The sequence below is a fragment of the Leiobunum rupestre genome, chromosome 10 (assembly GCF_980474605.1).
Source record: "Leiobunum rupestre chromosome 10, qqLeiRupe1.1.hap1, whole genome shotgun sequence".
NCBI lineage: Eukaryota > Metazoa > Arthropoda > Arachnida > Opiliones > Sclerosomatidae > Leiobunum > Leiobunum rupestre.
Window position 1 is genome coordinate 26,622,385 of NC_143393.1, and position 20,665 is coordinate 26,643,049.

Below are 20,665 nucleotides of genomic sequence, written 5' to 3' on the forward strand. Positions count from 1 at the left end.
TTTATAATTTTTTTTAATTGACTGATCAATCACTATTAATAAGCGCCATCTGAAACGTTTTAACTTGATACCAACACTGAATTTTTAATATTTCGTTTTCTTATTTTCGTACTTTTCCTAGTATAAATTTTGTTTTGGACTTTTTTTTAACTTTTCTTTCGTAATTTTCGTTTTCTAAATTTCCTTTCCGTAGTTTTCGTTTTCTAATTTCCCTTTCGTAATTTTCGTTCTCTAATTTCCCTTTCGTAATTTTCGTTCTCTAATTTCCCTTTCGTAGTTTTCATTCTCTAATTTCCCTAAAGTTCGTAGTTTTCGTTCTCTATAATTTCTCTTTCGTAATTTTCGTTCTCTAATTTCCCTTTCGTCGTTTTCGTTCTCTAATTTCCCTTTCGCAGTTTTCGTTCTCTAATTTCCCTTTCGTAATTTTCGATCTCTAATTTCCCTTTCGTAGTTATCGTTCTCTAATTTCCCTTTCGCAGGTTTCGTTCTCTAATTTCCCTTTCGTAGTTTTCGATCTCTAATTTCCCTTTCGTAGTTTTCGATCTCTAATTTCCCTTTCGTAGTTTTCGTTCTCTAATTTCCCTTTCGTAGTTATCGTTCTCTAATTTCCCTTTCGCAGGTTTCGTTATCTAATTTCCCTTTCGTAGTTATCGTTCTCTAATTTCCCTTTCGTAGTTTTCGATCTCTAATTTCCCTTTCGTAGTTTTCGTTCTCTAATTTCCCTTTCGCAGTTTTCGTTCTCTAATTTCCCTTTCGTAATTTTCGATCTCTAATTTCCCTTTCGTAGTTATCGTTCTCTAATTTCCCTTTCGCAGGTTTCGTTCTCTAATTTCCCTTTCGTAGTTATCGTTCTCTAATTTCCCTTTCGTAGTTTTCGATCTCTAATTTCCCTTTCGTAGTTTTCGTTCTCTAATTTCCCTTTCGTAGTTTTCGTTCTCTAATTTCTCTTTTGTAGTTTTCGTTTCATACTTTTTTTCGCTACTTTTCGTTTCGTATTTTTCTTTCCGTATTTTTCGTTCGTAGTTTTTTATCTACTTTTCGTTTCGTACTTTTTGAATTAAAATTTGTAAATTATCCGAAATACCTTATAGGCATTATTCATCCCTATTATTTAGTCATTTGGATTATTACCAAACTACATTTAAATATCACTCAATACCGGCCTAGACCTTTGTCGATTGAAAAAAGGTTGCCGCCTTCAACAATGTAAATACGAGCAAAGGTTTCCTCGTGAAAGTTTTAATTTATATAACAACCGCGTATCGAAATTGAGCTCCCGATAATAATAATTATACGAACGAAATGGCGAAAGTTACGCGTTATGGCTGATAATTCCGAACAGATAAGAGCCCCTTTAATAACACGGAACAATTTAATTCGCCATTAGTGTTGTCCCGGAGAACGCTTTTCGGAAATCTGGCAAGGTTATTTCAAAGACTGGTTTGCCTTACGTAAAACACATTTAAAAAAATACAAAAGCGACATATTAAAATGAGATAATTTAAAAAGAAACTTTACGAACGACGACACGCCTTTTATCGTGAATATTTCAACGTATTTAATGCTGATTGGAAATAGTTAATGCAGTAGACGTTTTAAGTTTAAAATATTCACCCCGTGTTAAAGTTTAGACAGATGAGCTAGTGGACGCGAATCTAGATTGGTTATTTCAAAGCAACCCCGCTTGTAGCGCCACGGGGTTCGATTTCGGAACTAATAATAATAATAATAATAACCAGCTAGGGCACCTTAGGCCCAAGTCATCTAGCGACTTATTTTGCCTTTAAACAGGTGGCCGGGTTACAATGCGTAGGAGGGTGGTAGTAAGCCCTACATGCCACGCGAGCCAACAGCTCCCTACACTAAAGAGTTACCTAGTTATCTGAGTGCGCCCTTTGTATTTGGGTGGAAACGTTCCTCGATTATCTCACTAGAAGGCATGGTATTCGATTGATGTTTTTGCTTACGATTCTGGTCCATTAATTTATTTGTCCAAATTAAGGTTTAAATTTCACTTAGATAAAATCTTCAGAGAATATTCGTAGCGTTTTCACGCGAGTCAGTTTTTCCAAAATATTGTTGACCAGCGTAAATAGTAAAGGTATTTAGTAATTTGTTTTCGCTTAGACCCCCAATATTGGTTAAAAAAAAAACCTTGCGTCTATATCGTTTCAGGGTTGTTTGATTTAAATCAATTTGATTTAAGTCAGTTATTTAAATATCGATTTAACTTGAACGATTTGAAGTCAGTTATTTAATTAACGAGTGATTTAAAATATAATTTAAATAACGTATTTATGAAAATATACGACAGTAAGTTTTCTTGAAATTTTAATTAAAATAAATTGTAATTAAATTTTATAATTAAATAATAATTCAATTTATTAAAGATTAATTTAAATTATAGTTTATGCTATCACCGCACTAAAATTAGTTATCAATTTTCCAAGTAAAAAACATGAATAAAACTTTAAAAAAATCTATTAAATCAATAAAAATCCGATTTAAATCAAATATGAAGTCTTTGGTAATAATAAATAAATTATTATTATTATTATAAATATAATAAATAATAAATAAGCAGCTTTAGGAATTGTCCCCGCGTGACTTGATCCCGGGGCGACATCGTAGTGGTATAAAAGCGATCTGTCGAGATTTTTTTCGTAAGTGACAAGAACAATAATTTCCAATGATAATTTCGTCGAAATTGGAAGTAAGGGGGGAAGGTAGCCACTTCGGCCCCACCCGTCTTTTTTTTCATTCTTTTTAATTTCTACATCTCTCGTTGGAGGGCCCGGGGGCTTTGGAAGGAGCGATTAGGCGGTACTCGGGCTCTGCAAGCGAACCAACCTCCTCCCCCGAAATGTTCCGCTTTCGGTTTTGCCGTTGAATAACATTAAATTGCTAATAACGACCGATAACGATCTAACTTTGTCGAAATGTTGTAAATACCAGTTATACCTACCCCCATAAGTAAGGTGATAACCGTAAGTGTGACGTTTCCTAATGGCCCAATGATCATTTTTCGAGGGGTCCGATGTTGGCAGATTTTAAGTACGGGATTTTGAATCTCAAAATTATTTTAGAAATCAGAAATCAATTTTGAGATTTCAGAGTATGATTTCGCCCAGATTTTGGGATTTTCAAATTGATATCAAGATATCTAAAATCCACTAGAAATAAATTTCTTCTTATAAAAGCATATTTTTTACTTGGAGGCTAAAACTTGATTTCGCGATAGCTCTGAAAAAACTGATCGGTGATATTTTAGTTAAATTGGCATGCTATTACGTTGCTTATTTTATTTAATTTCAATATCACCTTTTACGTAAATTGTATAAAATAAATACGCCCTCTTTGAAAAGTCTGTATTCTATAGAAACGAATTAAAAAAAACATATCATTGTTTTTACGCGTAAAACCCATTGAATTGGGAATAATACTGCTAGAATTACAATTACGATTTCGGTTGCCATGGTTACGCGGGACGTGTTCTGATAAGACTGTACGAAATTCATCTTTATAATTAGGCGGTAGCGCCATCTATATTTTGTAAAGTTATATGGCTAAAAATAAATAATTATTAGCTAACTCACCGTAACTTGAGTTAAAAAGGATCGTGTTGACAGAATTAAATTATTTTTAAACAACTTCAAAGGTTTGTTTGTTACGAGTAATCATACATTTAAATTTCGCATCAGATTCGCGAAAAAATTCAATTGCAATATAGTTGCAGAGACAGATGCCGCCACGGTAGTTCGATAAAGTTGATAAAATCTCCTTGTTGAATGAATTTGGTCCCGCGCTAGCCAGATTTAGTTGTACCTCTATTTATTCCCAACTCAATGGTAAAACCTTGATCGAAATTTACGTAATTTTTGACTTATATAAATACTATATGAGAATTTGCGGCCAATCTTGTCTGTGAGAAAACGATCAATCTTCTTAGAGAGTTGGCGGTGTGAAGCAGACGACGCTAATGATATTCCACTTTGCAAATTTTAACGACTTTATGTAAGACAGGTGTTTGTTCCATCGCTCTGATGTCAGGAGAAATGGAAATGAAAATTTACGTTTCTCAAAAATAATGTATTATTTAATCTTGGCGCGTCCTCGCATTAGCCCTAAGGTGGGCCAAAATATTTCGGGGAAAAAACACGAAATTTTTTTGGTGTGATACTATAAAGATCGAATGTGCGTTGTAATTATTCCGAACGACGAGGGTGCAGAAGGACTCGCGACGGCGTGTTTTTTAATCGTTTTCTTAATTATAATCCGCGGATGAGACACTCCCCATTTTGCTTAATTTTACCATTTCTATTTATTTAATTTCGGCTAATTTAAATTCCAACGCGTTTTTCATTGGGCGGGGCTATATCGTACACGAGTGATCTTAAATTATCAACATTGGCGCGAATTCATTCCGAGAATTTATCTCGTGCGGTGCGGTTTTAATGACCAAATATTATCAATATTAGTAAGCTTAATCATTTTAAATACAAAAATTCTAAGAAGAAACTTTATTATCAGTACATTCATAGATGTTTAATCAAACGCTTTGTAATTTTAAACTACAGAGAAGTTAACTTAAGTGGCTGTTTCGTATTAATACATTTCGAGTTAACTAATAGTCACTTCAAAATAAAGTTAATCTCTTTAAATTTTAAATTATTATAAATACGATAGATAATGAATGCTCTGTGATTATCTGATTTTTAAGTGGCCAAAATCCAGCACCGTAACCAGGATTTGATTTCAGGGGGGCACGCAATGGAAACAAATAAAAAAAATTGTACATACAACCATACGGCTCAGGGTGGGCACGGCCCGACCGCCCCCCCCCCCCCCTGGTTACGGCCCTGCCAAAATCCCGTACACTCTATAGAGAAAATGATTTTATAAATTTTGAAATGAACTTGAAAATTCCAAAATCTTGCCGATAATCAGTTCCAAAATATCTAAATTATCTTTAAAAAAACAAGAAATCAACGCGATAATTGAGCTCTGAAATCTCAAAATCAGTTTCTGATTTCTAAAATCACTTTGAAATTCAAAATCCCATACGCAAAATTTCAAATCCCATTGATTGTCAAGCACCTTTTGGGTATAGTAACCTTTGAAGATTCGAATAAAATAGGATTTATATTTTACATTGTAGTCAAATCTTCATTTAAATATTTAGTTTTAATTAGGGTAACTCCGTTGAGTGACTATAGCGATTTCACGATTTTATTTGCAAGAGTGGTACTTTCTTGGCGTTGACTGGAAGCGAATTGTTTTGGGTTTCATTAAGTCGTCCCCTATATTTTTATCGGCCACCTATTTCGGGAGTCCTGGAGTGAGAGATGGATTGTTCCTTACTATCTTCCAAACGTGGACACGAAATGATGATGGACCCGTGCCAGAAACCAGAAGGACATCCCTATCTTTGGACCCCAATTATTTACGACCAAGGCCGCTAGTGATAAGAGATGATCTAATTGGACCAGTTGGCTTTTAAGGTTCTTCTTAATGGCTTCATGGTTGAGATCAACCCGATACATACTTTACATGAGTTAAAGGGTCCGACATTCGTAAAAATCCCGTACTGATAACTGATTTTAGAAATCTTGAAAATCGCGCAATTTGGCTGAAAATCTCGAAATCAGCTTAAAAATCAGAAATCAACTGTAAAATTGTACTCTAAAATCTAGTGTTGTTAATTTTCCAGAAAAGTTTCCGGAAATCGGAAAAATAAGAAATTGAAACATATTTTTTTTTTTACTTTTTATCGTTATAAAATGTCTACTACAAAACATTATTAGCGTTACATTGTTAATCAGTTTAAAGCTAGTCTAGAGGTTTAGTTTTACTTTTAGATTCGAAAAAATGAGGCGAAAATGCCGCTTTATTTAAATGTGCCAACAATATTAGACTAATCATGGAATTAAAACATTTTTGATGTTTTCCGGATAAAAGGCCTCGGTCATTTTCCGCGGAACATTTTCCGACTTACAACGCTACTAAAATCTCAATTAATCAGTTTCTAAATTCCGAAATCATTTTAAGATTCAAAATCCCGTACGCAAAATGTTATGAAGTCTAATAATACGATGTTAGAGAGAGCTTTCATCCTTACAATAACGATTTTCAAAACGCCTGACGCAAATGTTTTTACACTCTCTGAACGATTTATAAATGATTTCATCCATTCTTCAGTCTATTTTCGCGGACCTATTTATAGAAACAACGAACATCTCTACAAGGGCCCGGGTGGTGCCATCTCGTTAATTGTCTAGCTCGAACTTTAAACCTTTCGCTAATTATATCTGACGCAAAAAATAGCGATTACTTATTTTTATTATCTCCTCTTTAAAAGCCGTGGAGACGGAGATCAAAAGTGAAAGGCATCCTTTATATTCTCTGGGGAAATCGCTCGGTCTCTCGAAACATCGACGTAAAAATCGTGGGAGAGCGTCGCTTATTATCGAAAGAAAAAAGTCCCTCCGTCTGGTACACCTCCGAGGATCAAGACTGTATCAGAAACGTCCCCTCTGCTTTGGAAAGCGAGCAGTCGCTAATAAGCTTTCTATCAACGAGGGTTTTCTATTACGCCGAAAAGGTTTCGGGCTAAGATTTCCATTAGATAAACGACAGAGAACTTGTCTTGTCAGTCGCGTTGTTACGTATGTCGCCAAAACGAAAACTCTGCTATTCTTCAATGGCGACTGATTGGTACAGTCAAAAATCGGAATAGATACTTTTTTTCTCTCTGTTTATCCACCCCTAGTTAACAACAAAAAGACGAGCGTGTCGTTTACTCTACAACTGGGGAAAATATCGAGGAGTGGCGCTCGTAGAAAACCATTTGAATGCCGCGAAGCTTAGCCGACAATCGCCTAAATTGAGATGCCGCTGAAGGCTGACAGCCAAATTTAGAACCACTACTGTTTTCTTTATTGTTGGCACGATATTTATAAATTTGGTAATGGTGTTTTTGGTACTGTTGATTATGATATCCTTGTGTTAAAACATATGGGGTAAAAATTCCCAAAAACACTTAAATAAATTAATAGAATTCAATTTTGTTACGCTAAAGTGTTCCAGAATACCATACAGCCAAAATAATGCTGCTTTTCAAATATGATTGTTGATTAATCGAGAAGGTGGAAATTTTATTTGGTTAGGAGAAATACCAATTGAAAGGTGCTCTAAGATCTTAAAGAATTTTATTATTTTAAAAATGATTTTATCTGTAACGAAAAACTTTGAATTTTATTAATGTTAAATTTCGCTTAATTATAAATATGTATACACTTACCAAAATGTTTTACTCATGTGAAACCATGTTGAAGGTCTTTAAGCAACCTCTCAAAAAATAAATTGATTAATTAGTAGTGTTGTTTAAATATGCAAGAATAAATAACCGAAAAAAATACATTAAAAATACATTTTTGGAACGCGTAATATTATGAGCAACTGGGTAGTTAATAGGTGTACAGTAATTAATATTAGGTACTAACCGTGGATGAACTAAACGCTTATAAAACTGATAAAACCACGCGTATTTAGTCTACCATGCGCTGTCAATTTCACAAACGAGCGAAAACCGTTTACAACTCTGGTAGAGACTGCGCATCTGGTGTTATGTCAAGTGTTCTTCTTGTTTTAATTTCCCGAGAGCAAAGAGAAGTAATGCGGACGGGGGGGGGGGGGGGGCGGTTAAACTGCGTATTTTCTATACGCGATTCCCGCGTTCAAATCTCGTAACTGGCATTTCTTTATCTCTGTCTATTTCGGAAGGAGGACGCAACAATGGAGCGGGGGAGGCAGTCGCCGAAGAAGCGCTACTCTCGGCGCGCCACCTCGCGGCCAGATATCTCCCGTCTCGAGTCATTTGAAGTAGTTCTAGAATGACTTCCTCTCTCTCTCTCTCGAAGACGAAGAAAGCGCTTGTCTCGTGTCTTTTCAGTGCCAACTATTTTTTTGCCTGTTCTGCTCCGCATCTCGTGCTTTTCACTTTCTCATCTGATTCCGCCCTCTCTCTCTCTTTCTCTCTCTCTCTCTCTCTCTCTCTCTCTCTCTCTCTCTCTCTCTCTCTCTCTCTCTCTCTCTCTCTCTCTCTCTCTCTCTCTCTCTCTCTCTCTCTCATTAAAATGCTGCCTTGTTTATAGTATTGTTAAACGATACATCGCGTCCCGGGAAATGGCCTCTAAAGGCAACGTTTGCCAGGATATGTTCCTCTAATGGCAGCTATTCGAGGGAATGTCCTTTGACAGCAGCGATTCCAGGAAATGTCCATTAACAGCAGCGATTCCTGGAAATGTCCTTTAACAGCAGCGATTCCATGGAAATGTACTTTAACAGCAGCGATTCCATGGAAATTTCCTTTAACAGCAGCGATTCCATGGAAATGTACTTTAACAGCAGCGATTCCTGGAAATTTCCTTTAACAGCAGCAATTTGAGGGAATGTCCTTTAACAGCAGCAATTCGAGTGATTGTTCTTTAACCGCAGCAATTCGAGGGAATATATATTAACAGCAGCGATTCCTGGAAATGTCCTTTAACAGCAGCGATTCCATGGAAATGTACATTAACAGCAGCGATTCCATGGAAATGTCCTTTAACAGCAGCGATTCCATGGAAATGTCCTTTAACAGCAGCGATTCCATGGAAATGTCCTTTAACAGCAGCGATTCCATGGAAATGTCCTTTAACAGCAGCGATTCCATGGAAATGTCCTTTAACAGCAGCGATTCCATGGAAATGTCCTTTAACAGCAGCGATTCCATGGAAATGTCCTTTAACAGCAGCGATTCCATGGAAATTTCCTTTAACAGCAGCGATTCCATGGAAATGTCCTTTAACAGCAGCAATTTGAGGGAATGTCCTTTAACAGCAGCAATTCGAGTGATTGTTCTTTAACCGCAGCAATTCGAGGGAATATATATTAACAGCAGCGATTCCTGGAAATGTCCTTTAACAGCAGCGATTCCTGGAAATGTCCTTTAACAGCAGCGATTCCATGGAAATGTCCTTTAACAGCAGCGATTCCATGGAAATGTCCTTTAACAGCAGCGATTCCATGGAAATGTCCTTTAACAGCAGCGATTCCATGGAAATGTACTTTAACAGCAGCGATTCCTGGAAATTTCCTTTAACAGCAGTGATTCCATGGAAATGTACTTTAACAGCAGCGATTCCTGGAAATTTCCTTTAACAGCAGCAATTTGAGGGAATGTCCTTTAACAGCAGCAATTCGAGTGATTGTTCTTTAACCGCAGCAATTCGAGGGAATATATATTAACAGCAGCGATTCCTGGAAATGTCCTTTAACAGCAGCGATTCCATGGAAATGTACTTTAACAGCAGCGATTCCATGGAAATGTCCGTTAACAGCAGCGATTCCATGGAAATGTCCTTTAACAGCAGCGATTCCATGGAAATGTCCTTTAACAGCAGCGATTCCATGGAAATGTCCTTTAACAGCAGCGATTCCATGGAAATGTCCTTTAACAGCAGCGATTCCATGGAAATGTCCTTTAACAGCAGCGATTCCTGGAAATGTCCTTTAACAGCAGCGATTCCTGGAAATGTCCTTTAACAGCAGCGATTCCTGGAAATGTCTTTTAACAGCAGCGATTCCTGGAAATGTCCTTTAACAGCAGCGATTCCTTGAAATGTCCTTTAACAGCAGCGAAGATTCCAGGGAATGTATATTAACAGCACCTATTCCAGGGAATGTATATTAACAGCACCTATTCCAGGGAATGTATATTAACAGCACCTATTCCAGGGAATGTCCTTTAACAGCAATGAATCCAGGGAATGTCCTTTAACAGCCGGCCGATGTTTTCCAAATGGAAATTTCCTCCAACAGCAGTGATTCCCACCAAATGTCCACTTATTGCAACGTTTCCTGTCAAATGTAGTTTTTTGCTGATAGCCGTGCTAATAATTGGATCAACGCATACTTTCCAGTATTGTTCTCGTGTGCTGCGTGTTGGCCGAATACGATAGCCAGCATAGTAAATGTTAAGAACCCGAAAATATGAACGAGATCCAAGTTTCTGACAATTTTACACATTTTCCGGACAGATTTTATTTAAGTTTCTACCTTGATAATTTTACACATTTCGAATTTTATATTTTTTAATATTTTCGGGTCATATTTCAGGAATTTTTTTTTAATTTCCCAATCTGATTTTTAAAACCTGATAATTTTACAAATTTATATTTCTTTAAATTTAATATATTTTTAAAATTTTCGGGTAATTTTTTTTTAAATTTCCAGCATATTATATAAAAAATTTCATTCTGATAATTGTTTCTGATTTTTCTTTTATTATTTACTTTTCAAAAGTTTTTGCAAGGGGGTAAGAATTTTATTTTGCCATAATTTGGCAACAATATTTTTTTTCGGTAGAAGCGGAAATGCGGCTGAAACACCACTATGGAGGTTTTGGACTATTTTTGGCCTACTTGCTTTTTTTGTAAAAAAAAAAAAACGGGTTTAAAAAGCAACACGTGTGGAAGGTCGTTTCGCGAAAATAGCTACAGATAAATCTTCTTCAAAGCCGATTGCTTACTTTTTGGAAACCTTTGGGCTGGTTATTTTCGTTGTTTCGCGCTATGCACTGTGCTATTTAGTTTCGTGTATTGCATCGGCGCGGCAATCGATAGGCCACTTCAAAGAGAGCGACGCCATTACAGCGAAACGCATTGACTAGTGGGAGTCACGCGGACTTTGAAACGGCGGTCGTAAGACGACGAAAGAGGCCTATTAAGAACGGCGTGGCGTCAATCTAAATTAGGAAAAGGCTATTCCATCGTTGTTTCCACGCTTGGCGTAGTTCTAGGATCGTTCCGAACAATAGTCGCTATTTGCGGGAGAGAGCGCCGCGTTTTGGCAGCCATTCAAACGCGAAATGGTGTGGGAGGAGAAGGCCTGCAACGCCCTCTGTAGTTTAGTTGAGGAAACAAGTTGAGAAAAGGCGCAAATAGAGTTCGACGCTCAAGTCACCATCTACTTTCGTACATATAGCTGGAATAGTACAGTAATCATATCTTAATGTAATTACATTTCTTAATTTTAATTTAATTTAATTATATTTATAATTTTAATTTAATTTAATTTAATTATATTTATAATTTTAATTTAATTTAATTATATTTATAATTTTAATTTAATTTAATTTAATTATATTTATAATTTTAATTTAATTTAATTTAATTATATTTATAATTTTAATTTAATTTAATTAAATTATATTTATAATTTTAATTTAATTTAATTTAATTATATTTATAATTTTAATTTAATTTAATTTAATTTAATTATATTTATAATTTTAATTTAATTTAATTATATTTCTTAATTTTAATTTTAATTTAATTTAATTATATTTCTTAATTTTAATTTTAATTTAGTATAATTTAATTATATATTTTTTAATATAATTTAATTATATATTTTTAATATAATTTAATTATATATTTTTAATATAATTTAATTATATATTTTTTAATATAATTTAATTATATATATTTTAATATAATTAAATTATATATTTTAATTTAATTTAATTATATATTTTAATATAATTTAATTATATATTTTAATATAATTTAATTATATATTTTAATATAATTATATATTTTAGTTTAATATAATTATATATTTTAATATAATTATATATTTTAATTTAATATAATTATATATTTTAATTTAATATTTCTTAATTTTAAAGTTTTAATTAAATTTAATTACATCTCTTTATTTAATTTAATTTAATTTTAATTTTATTATTGTTTTTAATTTTATTTCCTAATTTTAATTTATTTATATTTCTTTTTTAATTTATATTTCCTAATTTTAGTTTTATTTTAATTCCATTTCATTTTTAATTTATATTTGCCAATTTTAATTTCATTCTATTTCTTTTTTTTAATTTAAGTTTCCTAATTTTAATATAATTTCATTTCTTTAATAACACTTATAACTGTAACCAAAAGCCCAATAAGTAGAGGGCTCCAACATCCTAGAACAGACAGCGGCGAAGCCCTCTATATATTCTCCCTCTATGCCCTGAGAGCCAGTTTGCAGATATTAAAAGGTCCAAGTACCTTTGACAATGCTGTCAACCAAAACGAAATTTGTCCACTTTCTCCGAGTATAATAGTTCCGGCAGCACCTATTACGCGCCGGACTAAATCCGACTAATCAGACAGCGCCACCAAGTGACGTGCCATTCTGTTTCACCCTTATTTTATTTCACTCTTTTTGCGATATTTTCTTCTTTATCGCGCGTAAAAATGTTGTCCGTTTGGAAGGCAGGGAAAATTTCGCGACGACAAAGAATGTCGAGAGTGTGGAGCCAAGTTGGCCTACAAATTTAAATAACTTCGTAATATACGATTAGTTTGAAGTAATTGCGCCCAAAACAAAGTTTTGTCAGGTGGAACCGAGCGAATCTTCGTTGCAATTTTAAGTTATCTTTTCGAATTTACTGAGTTAATTTTTCTAAATTTATTTCTAAATATAAACAAGAAATTCGTCTATACCAGCATGAATTTATTTTTTCAGTTATTTATTTATTTATTCGTGCTATCAAGTATTCTGAATAATGAAGTAAAATAGGTATTCTGGATAATGAAGTTAAATAGATATTCTGAATAATGAATTATAATAGGTATTCTGAATAATTGAGTAAATTAGGTATTCTGAATAATTGAGTAAATTAGGTATTCTGAATAATGAATTAAATTAGGTATTCTGAATAATGAATTAAATTAGGTAATCTGAATAATTCAGTAAATCTGGTATTCTGAATAATTCAGTAAATCTGGTATTATCGAAATTTAATTAAGGTATTATCAAAATTTAATTAAGGTATTATCAACATTTAATTAAGCGATTTTAAAAATTTAATTAAGGTATTATCAAAATTTAATTAAGCTATTATCGAAATTTAATTAAGGTACTATCAAAATTTAATTAAGCTATTATCAAAATTTAGTTAAGCTATTATCAAAATTTAGTTAAGCTATTATCAAAATTTAGTTAAGCTATTATCAAAATTTAGTTAAGCTATTATCAAAATTTAGTTAGGGTATTCTAAAAATTTAGGCACGCCATTATTAAAATATATTTAAGCTATTATTAAAATATATTTAAGCTATTATTAAAATATATTTAAGCTATTATTAAAATATATTTAAGCTATTATTAAAATATATTTAAGCTATTATTAAAATATATTTAAGCTATTATTAAAATATATTTAAGCTATTATCAAAATATATTTAAATTATCAAAATATATTTAAATTATCAAAATATATTTAAGCTATTATCAAAATATATTTAAGCTATTATCAAAATGTATTTTATTAATTGTATTACTTGGTAACGTTTATCAATAGATAGATAACGCAAATCGAAATTAAATAAATAAATTAGGCGGTTACTATTTTGGTAATTAATGTAATTAAGCGGGTATAGTTTCCAGACGAATTAAGCGGTGTACTGAAATAAAAGTAGTCGGAAATAACTTTATATATAGCTTTCGCTTAGCTTAGCAGATTATTGGGTGGCGGGGGCTCTCTCTTCGACACCCCCCCGCGGGTCGGCTTCTTTGGCATCCCGATTATTCACCGTCGAAATGCAGCCCGCCATCAGAGAACGAAAAAGAGTTTGGGAGCGTATCCTTCCAGGAGAAAGGACTGTCGGAGGCTGCTAGGTAGTAGGTACGAAGCGCACGTTTTCGGCGGAGTTCACAGGACGATTTATTTCTCCGGTGGTTAGCGAATATTTGCGCCTCTCGCTTTGTTTCCCGGGATGTTTCTTTCTATGACATTGTTCCTATTTTGTTGGTCCCTCTCTCAGTCTTCCTTTCAACTCTTATTTTTAGATTAGCTTCCTTAAGTACCCCTTTGCCACCAGCTGATACTTCGGACGTCGGCGGTCCGCGCTTTCATCCGCTTCCGAGTGTAGTGTCTGGTCGCGTCGTCGATTCTAACACCCTCGACTCTTCGCCGTCACGTATTTGGCGACATACGGCGGACGGGGCCGTTTTGCTTGAGGTCACCTCTCTACATAATGACTCGGGGAAATACCACGAAATGTTTCAGCTAATTTTAGAGGACCTCAACTTTCTCTCTTCGAAGCTGTAAATATTTTACGCAACTTTGCACCTCATTAATTTACGAAGATTAAAGCCGTGGCAATAATTAAAAATCTATTAAAAATAGGTCTATTGTATTAACCAAGGTGGTAGTTGTTCGTCATTTGTCCACTCGGGGTCGCCAATTTAATTTATTTTGCGCCCTTTTCACTTTTAAGTAGTGTTGTTAGTTTTCCGGAAAAATAAATGCGGAAAATGCGGAAACATTTCCAGAAAAATCGGAAAAATAAAAAATTAAACATAATTACTTTTTAAGGGTTTTTAACTTTTTATCGATATAAAACGTCTAATAACAGTAAACGTACTACAAAACATTAATAATGTTACATTGTTAATCAGTTTAAAGCTAGTCTAGAGGTTTAGTTTTATTTTTAGATTCGAAAAAATGAGGTGAAAATGCCGCTTTATATAAATTTGTATACAATATTAGACTAATCATGGAATGAAACCTTTTTAGTAGCGGATATTTATAGGATTAATTACTTACGTAAACCGAAAATGACAATAATTAAAATTAATAATCTTACTAATTATCGCAACAGTCTAGACTGATCATTTTCAGGAAAAGGTTATATTTATTAAGTTGTTACAACGAAGCGAAATATTTTGAAAGGTTTTGAGTTAAATTTCTTCTAAAACTTGTCAATCGAGCTTTTAATACACGTCAAATTTCAAATATTTTAAATGTAAAAGTTATCTGCTGCTACGTTATGTTAAACCACCCTCAAAACGGTACAAATTTAAAATTGCTAAATTTTAAAAGGCGTAAAATAATTATGTAAAAGTAATTTAATAATTTCCCAATCATAGTAATTAATGAGTATAATTATTTATATTTTATATTTTCCGAGCTATAATACATTTAAAAAACGCTGGCAGTAATAAAAAATCCACCCCCCACGCTTAGATTAACATCTCATAAAATACGGAAAAAATAATGAAAATGTTGAGGCTTTCGCAATAGCGAAAATTTAATCGGGGTAAATCCTACCACTTTTGCTACGAAACGTTTTGAAAAATACCGAAAAAACCCCGGTAGCAATAATTCAATTTTAATCTCTCATCTGGTAGTTCGAGCAAAGGCGTGTGTGGGTTGTAAAGTCTGCGTTACGGAAACTTCCCCCTCCGCCTTCGGTGACTGTCGCGGGAGGGTAGGAAATATTACGTTTTCCCTCCGATATATTTTTTAATAACTGGTTGAGGGGATAGTTCCTCTATGCTCTGACGACCTCCAGCAGCAGGTGAGCGACGGCCTTGCCCTACCGGCCCCCTTTACGCAACACCCCCCCCCCGTTCAATTCCGGCCCCCTCATTTCACATTTTGGAGCGTAATCTTGGTCGGTCTCTGCCCGGGAGAGAAAGTTTCCTAGTTGGGTATATTTTATTTTAGGTTGGGGTTTTTCATGCTGTTTTGGATGGAGGGTGGTGGTTTTCCCTCAATTTATGGAACTACCCCAGAATTTTAATAATTATACCTGGGTTTTACGCAATGTTTACGGCGATTTTTAAGAATCGGTGCGGGAGATTCCGCGGTAAATTTTTCGACTTTTTTTTTTAATTGATTGGGTGGTATTTCCCTAGTTTGCGATATTCTTGTATGTAATATTCTTAATATGGTAATAATAATCAACTAGGCTAATACCCAAGGTACTACCTTAGGCCTAAGTCATCAAGTGACTTTTAAAGCCATTAATTCAGGTGGCCGGGCCCCATTGCGTAGGAGGGTGGTGGCCAGCCCTTCATTCCACGCTAACCAACAGGTCCCTACACTAATTATTACAGTTAACCTCGACAAGTTTTTATGGAAGGGGAAACCGAAGAGCTCGGGGGAAAAAATGGGGAGAGAACTTGCAAACTCAACGCGGAAGGAGTTGGTCCGAGTTTTCACAAATGCACACAGTGCCGCAAACTGGGATCGAGCCCGGCTCCTCTTGCTGCGAGGCGAAAGAGCTAACCACTCCGCCACCCCAGTCAGGCCCGACAAGAGAGGTGGGCCCTTGCAGCCTAGGGGTTAGCTTTTTCAGTGACCGTAAAGACACCTAGCGGCCATCGATATAAGTTCATCGAGCTAGGTGGATGTTTATTAAAAGAGAAATGTTCATTATATAATCATTAACACTTTGTTATGACATACCTGTTAGGATTCCGCAATGTTTGTGACTCATAAATGCAAAATGTCCCAAAGGAAAAGCAAACTTTATTTCAAGCTTGTTTATCTCGAAAGAATTGGCGAATACTTGAAAGTGAAATAGGGTCATTGATAAATGATAATTATTTGTTTTCGTCGATGTCGATGAAGTCGTTACTATCGAATCCTTAACGTACCAAGTGGGCGTTCAAGATTTTCGAATTCCAATCAGTAACGGCTGACTGAAGTCGGTGTCTTAAGTGAAAACCCCGAAAGGCTAATTTCTGCGAGGAAGTTTAATGATAGGTTGCTGTAAGGGACGAAAGATGGAGAAATGAATTTTGCAGAGAAATAATGGGAGATAAAAAAACCAACGCGAAGTGGGAGGATACCTAGTCGGGGCTAGAGATATACTAATGGGCTTCCAGAAATATTACTTTCTTTTCCTGGTTAATTTAGAGAACCAATCACATTTCAACCGGGAACCTTAAAAAAATATACGTGCGGAATTTCCTTCAAATACCCACGCGAAATATATAGCGTTATATAAATTGAAATCTAAATTTGCATATTTTTGGGTGTAATTTTTGGCGTGTCAATAATTAAACTATATTTTTTTTTCGAAACATTTTCACTCGAGTTCGGGCATTCGGTCTTTCCCTTAAAGAAAATAACCCTATTTATTTCTCGATTTTTGAGGTTATATACCAGATGATTTAGTAAAATTTTATATCGTGGGTTCAACGTTACCCATTTATTTTTCGTTGATCTCTCATTTATATTAAATTGCGCGTGAAATTAATATTTTACCATTATAGCATAGCGGTGCGAATTACATTCAAATTTACGAATACATTTAAAATTTCCATAAGTTTAATATGCCCAAGTTGAATATTTTCCGAGCAACAAAGTCTGCAAACCCGAAACGTTTTGACAGGCCTACCTAATATATTATTTATACGATTTTTAAACCCTTTACACGGTTTTCGGCAGATTTTAGAAATCTACATAAATATATTGACCCTCATCTGGAAAATATTCGTAAATAACGTTTGTTATTCTGCCTAAAATCTTCCACTATATCTCGGATCCCTTTGACCCTGCGGCTAGATTTATGGGTGTTTTTTAGTACGCTAGATTAGCTTTATCCCCTTTTTTGGGGAAGCTTCTAACGTTTACCCCTCCTCAACCACCGGCCAAAAAAGATTTACCAAAGTTTATTCGCCCCGAAAAACATCTCTTGGATACGGAAGAGAAAATTCCCGATTTCTGCCTCGAAGAATTGCTCCGAGGAATCAATTTTATTTCTGTATGTACGAATATAAAAAATATCTAACCTCCCCTTCGCTAAGATTTTTACGGCCATCCCTCGTGGGTACACCCTTTTTATTGGTTTTATTATAAGATTTGATTTTTTACGTATAATAAAAGCTTGGACTTGTTGGTTTTTTTGGTCAATGGTACCAAGAGGGTGCCCTGGGGTTCGAAGCTCGAAAATTCCCCGCATTGGGGTTTGCAGTCGAGGCTTTATTTTACAATGGAGGGTTTTACCCCTGTCTCGGGTATGGGCGCTGGACAAAAGAGTTACCCTCGTATTTGAAATAGAACACCTTTAGAATGTTAGGTATACAATGCCGTCTAGCGGAGATTTTTTTTTACTTTTGTGATATATAACAAGTGGATATCTCGAATCTAGAGGATAAAAATATGTATTTTTTGGTGTCTAGTGTTATTTTTTAAAGGGTTTGAGGCTTGTTTTGATTGTATAGACTTTGTTTCAAAATATGTTTACCGAAATTTGTAGTCGGGTAAAAACACCTGATCATGCAATATAATCAATATAATAAACTTAATGCGTAAAATATTGACAAATTATAACAATAAAAAACGAATCAACCACATTTTACTATTGATTGATTTAGAAGTAAAATTTATATTCAATTTCAATAGTTTAAAATATATTTATTAAATTATTAATTATTCTATAAAATCAGACGTGAAAGAAAATACACTTTTATTAAAAGTGGAATTTCTAGGCCCTTAAAATGGAACATGCAACTTCCCATGCTCGACACGAATTCCGTTGGGCTCATGTTTTCCCGATTAAATATTTTTAGAAATTGTTTTTCCCCAAACCTTTTTTTAAAAATAGAGCCTTGCAATCTAACTATTTCTTTAAATTCTGTACACCGATTACGTAATCACTTAAGTACACTCAAAGCTAAAGGCTTGTACACCGATTACGGATATTGATCATCCCCTCGCTGCGAAGATTCATGTTTCTAAGCTAATAACATTACATTATCATGATAGGTAGATGAATACTTATATATTATGTACTTTTGGTAAAAGTAATAAAGGCGACACGCAATATCAGCCTCTAGTTTTTTAAGTATCTAATATCATTGGTTTGCTATATTAAATTCATTTTTATTTTTATTTTCAGTGTGTACAGATATTAGTACAAATGATCTGGAAAGAATCGGAATGTGTTGAGCGCCATCTGATGTGTGTGCCAAGAAGCTCACCTTGCCCAAATGTCTTTTCATTGAACCCTTCATTCCCCCTCAAAAAAGTGAATTGGGTTTTTTATTTGTTTAAATTAGAACAACGTTTAAGGATTTTATTTAAAACAATAAACACGGTACATTCGGAGTCCGATTTGTGAATTTTTTTTTAAATGAACCTAAATTTTCGTGTTTTACTTTTTTTTGGTTCTTAATTTTTTAGTTTGTTTTTAACATCCTAAACTCCTTTATTTTGCTTTTAATTTAATTGGTAAGCAAAAATTTGGCTCAATGCGTGATCAAGTTGTATCGGCTGCAACAACAAAGTTCGAGTGGTTGTGAAAAAAATTATAAAGTGAGAGAGATGTAAAAATAAGGATTAAAGATGTTAATCTTTTATCCCCCCGTATATATAGAGATATACCCGTTATAATAATACGATTTTCTTTGAAAATTTAACAAAAGAAAATTTTATAGTGCCAAAAAATACTCACATTTTTTTCTTTAGTTTTTAAACGTTCTATCATTTTGAACAAAATGCGTTTAAAAATATTAGAAGTTATGTTTTACTAAAGAAAAATGTACATAAAACAAATATAGGTATGAAGGCTCAGGTTACATAGAGCGTAGACGTTTTATACCACAACACTAAGCCTTGCGAAAAATATTTTTAGAAGGTAAATTTAAAAATAAGAGGAAATTTAGATTTGATTTGAATATAATGCCCCCCATTTCTCGATTTATATTTGTTAATCGAGTTTCTGTTCTAGTCTAATTTCTTAATTTTTTACTTTGTAATTCTCTTCTACCTGGCATCTATTTAATATACCCCGGGTGATAACAAGTAGCCAAATTTAAAACAAAAAAGATTTCAAAGTTTGAAATACGATCTTAACGAATGGTCTCTTAAATATTTACCCGAATTAAAATACGCAAATAAAGTACCTTAAGGATGAAAATTTTATTTAAATACGGTTATTTATGAGGAAATGTATTATACCGCAGCGTTAAATTATACAATTAAGGGGAAACCGTTCATTTTGCCATTTGGAAGGCTGAAAAATACAAAATTTTGAACTTTTGGGTTTAAGGGACCATTCATACATTTCTTATTTCAAATGTAAAGAGAATTTGCTCAATTTTTTCGTTAACTCTATACAGTAAAAGAACTCGACGGTTTTAGCGTAGTTTTGCAAATAATTTCTACATAAATAAAATTTCACGTAGGAAAATTTTTAAAAAATCGAGGTGGTAACGACAAAAGTCCATTATATTTAAGTAAAGGGTTTAAAAGTATTCCACGTGAGGATGTTTTTCGCCTGCCTGTATGAAATTCTGTATTGTACAAAAAGAAAATACATCTATATTTTTAAACCTATATTAAGCATTGTAACATAAAACATTATTAAATTATATAAACTAATTTTTAATCACTCGTAATTAAAATCCCCCAATTGTCTCCCCTTCCTAACTCATTATTTAAGTTATGAAAGTTTATGATTTTTTGTTGCGTTTCTTCTTTTGAAGTTATTAAACCGTCAAATTAAGTATTAATAATAAAATGAAATTAGCACGCTGATTAAAATTAAATTTAATCTAATTGAAAAATAATTCGTAAAAAATTTTAATTTGCTTAAATATTTTCTTTTTGTTAAAAGAAACTAATATTGACAAAGAAAAATATTGTAGTGACTAAAACACACCTAAATTGCTCAAAAATACGTGGTTAATAAATAATGAGGAATTAAAAAGTTTAAACCTTTAAAAAAATTATTATATTAAATACTCAAAACAAAATATGAAAAACGAGGGAAAAGATGTTGTTCATGTTGGTTGTAATTCTCCTGTGATTTACCTTGAAAAA

The 20,665-nt window shown here is 33.7% G+C and overlaps 1 protein-coding gene across 3 annotated transcripts in view; it reads left to right on the forward strand.

Moving 5' to 3' along the window:
* klu (zinc finger protein klumpfuss) overlaps nucleotides 1–20,367 on the forward strand; it is a 40,588-nt gene extending 20,221 nt beyond the window's left edge. For all 3 annotated transcript variants that reach the window (XM_090160751.1, XM_090160752.1, XM_090160750.1), the window contains one exon: nucleotides 18,741–20,367. The gene's annotated coding sequence lies outside the window, so the exon portion shown is untranslated. The remainder of the gene's footprint in view (nucleotides 1–18,740) is intronic.
* The last annotated feature ends 298 nt before the right edge of the window (nucleotides 20,368–20,665 follow it).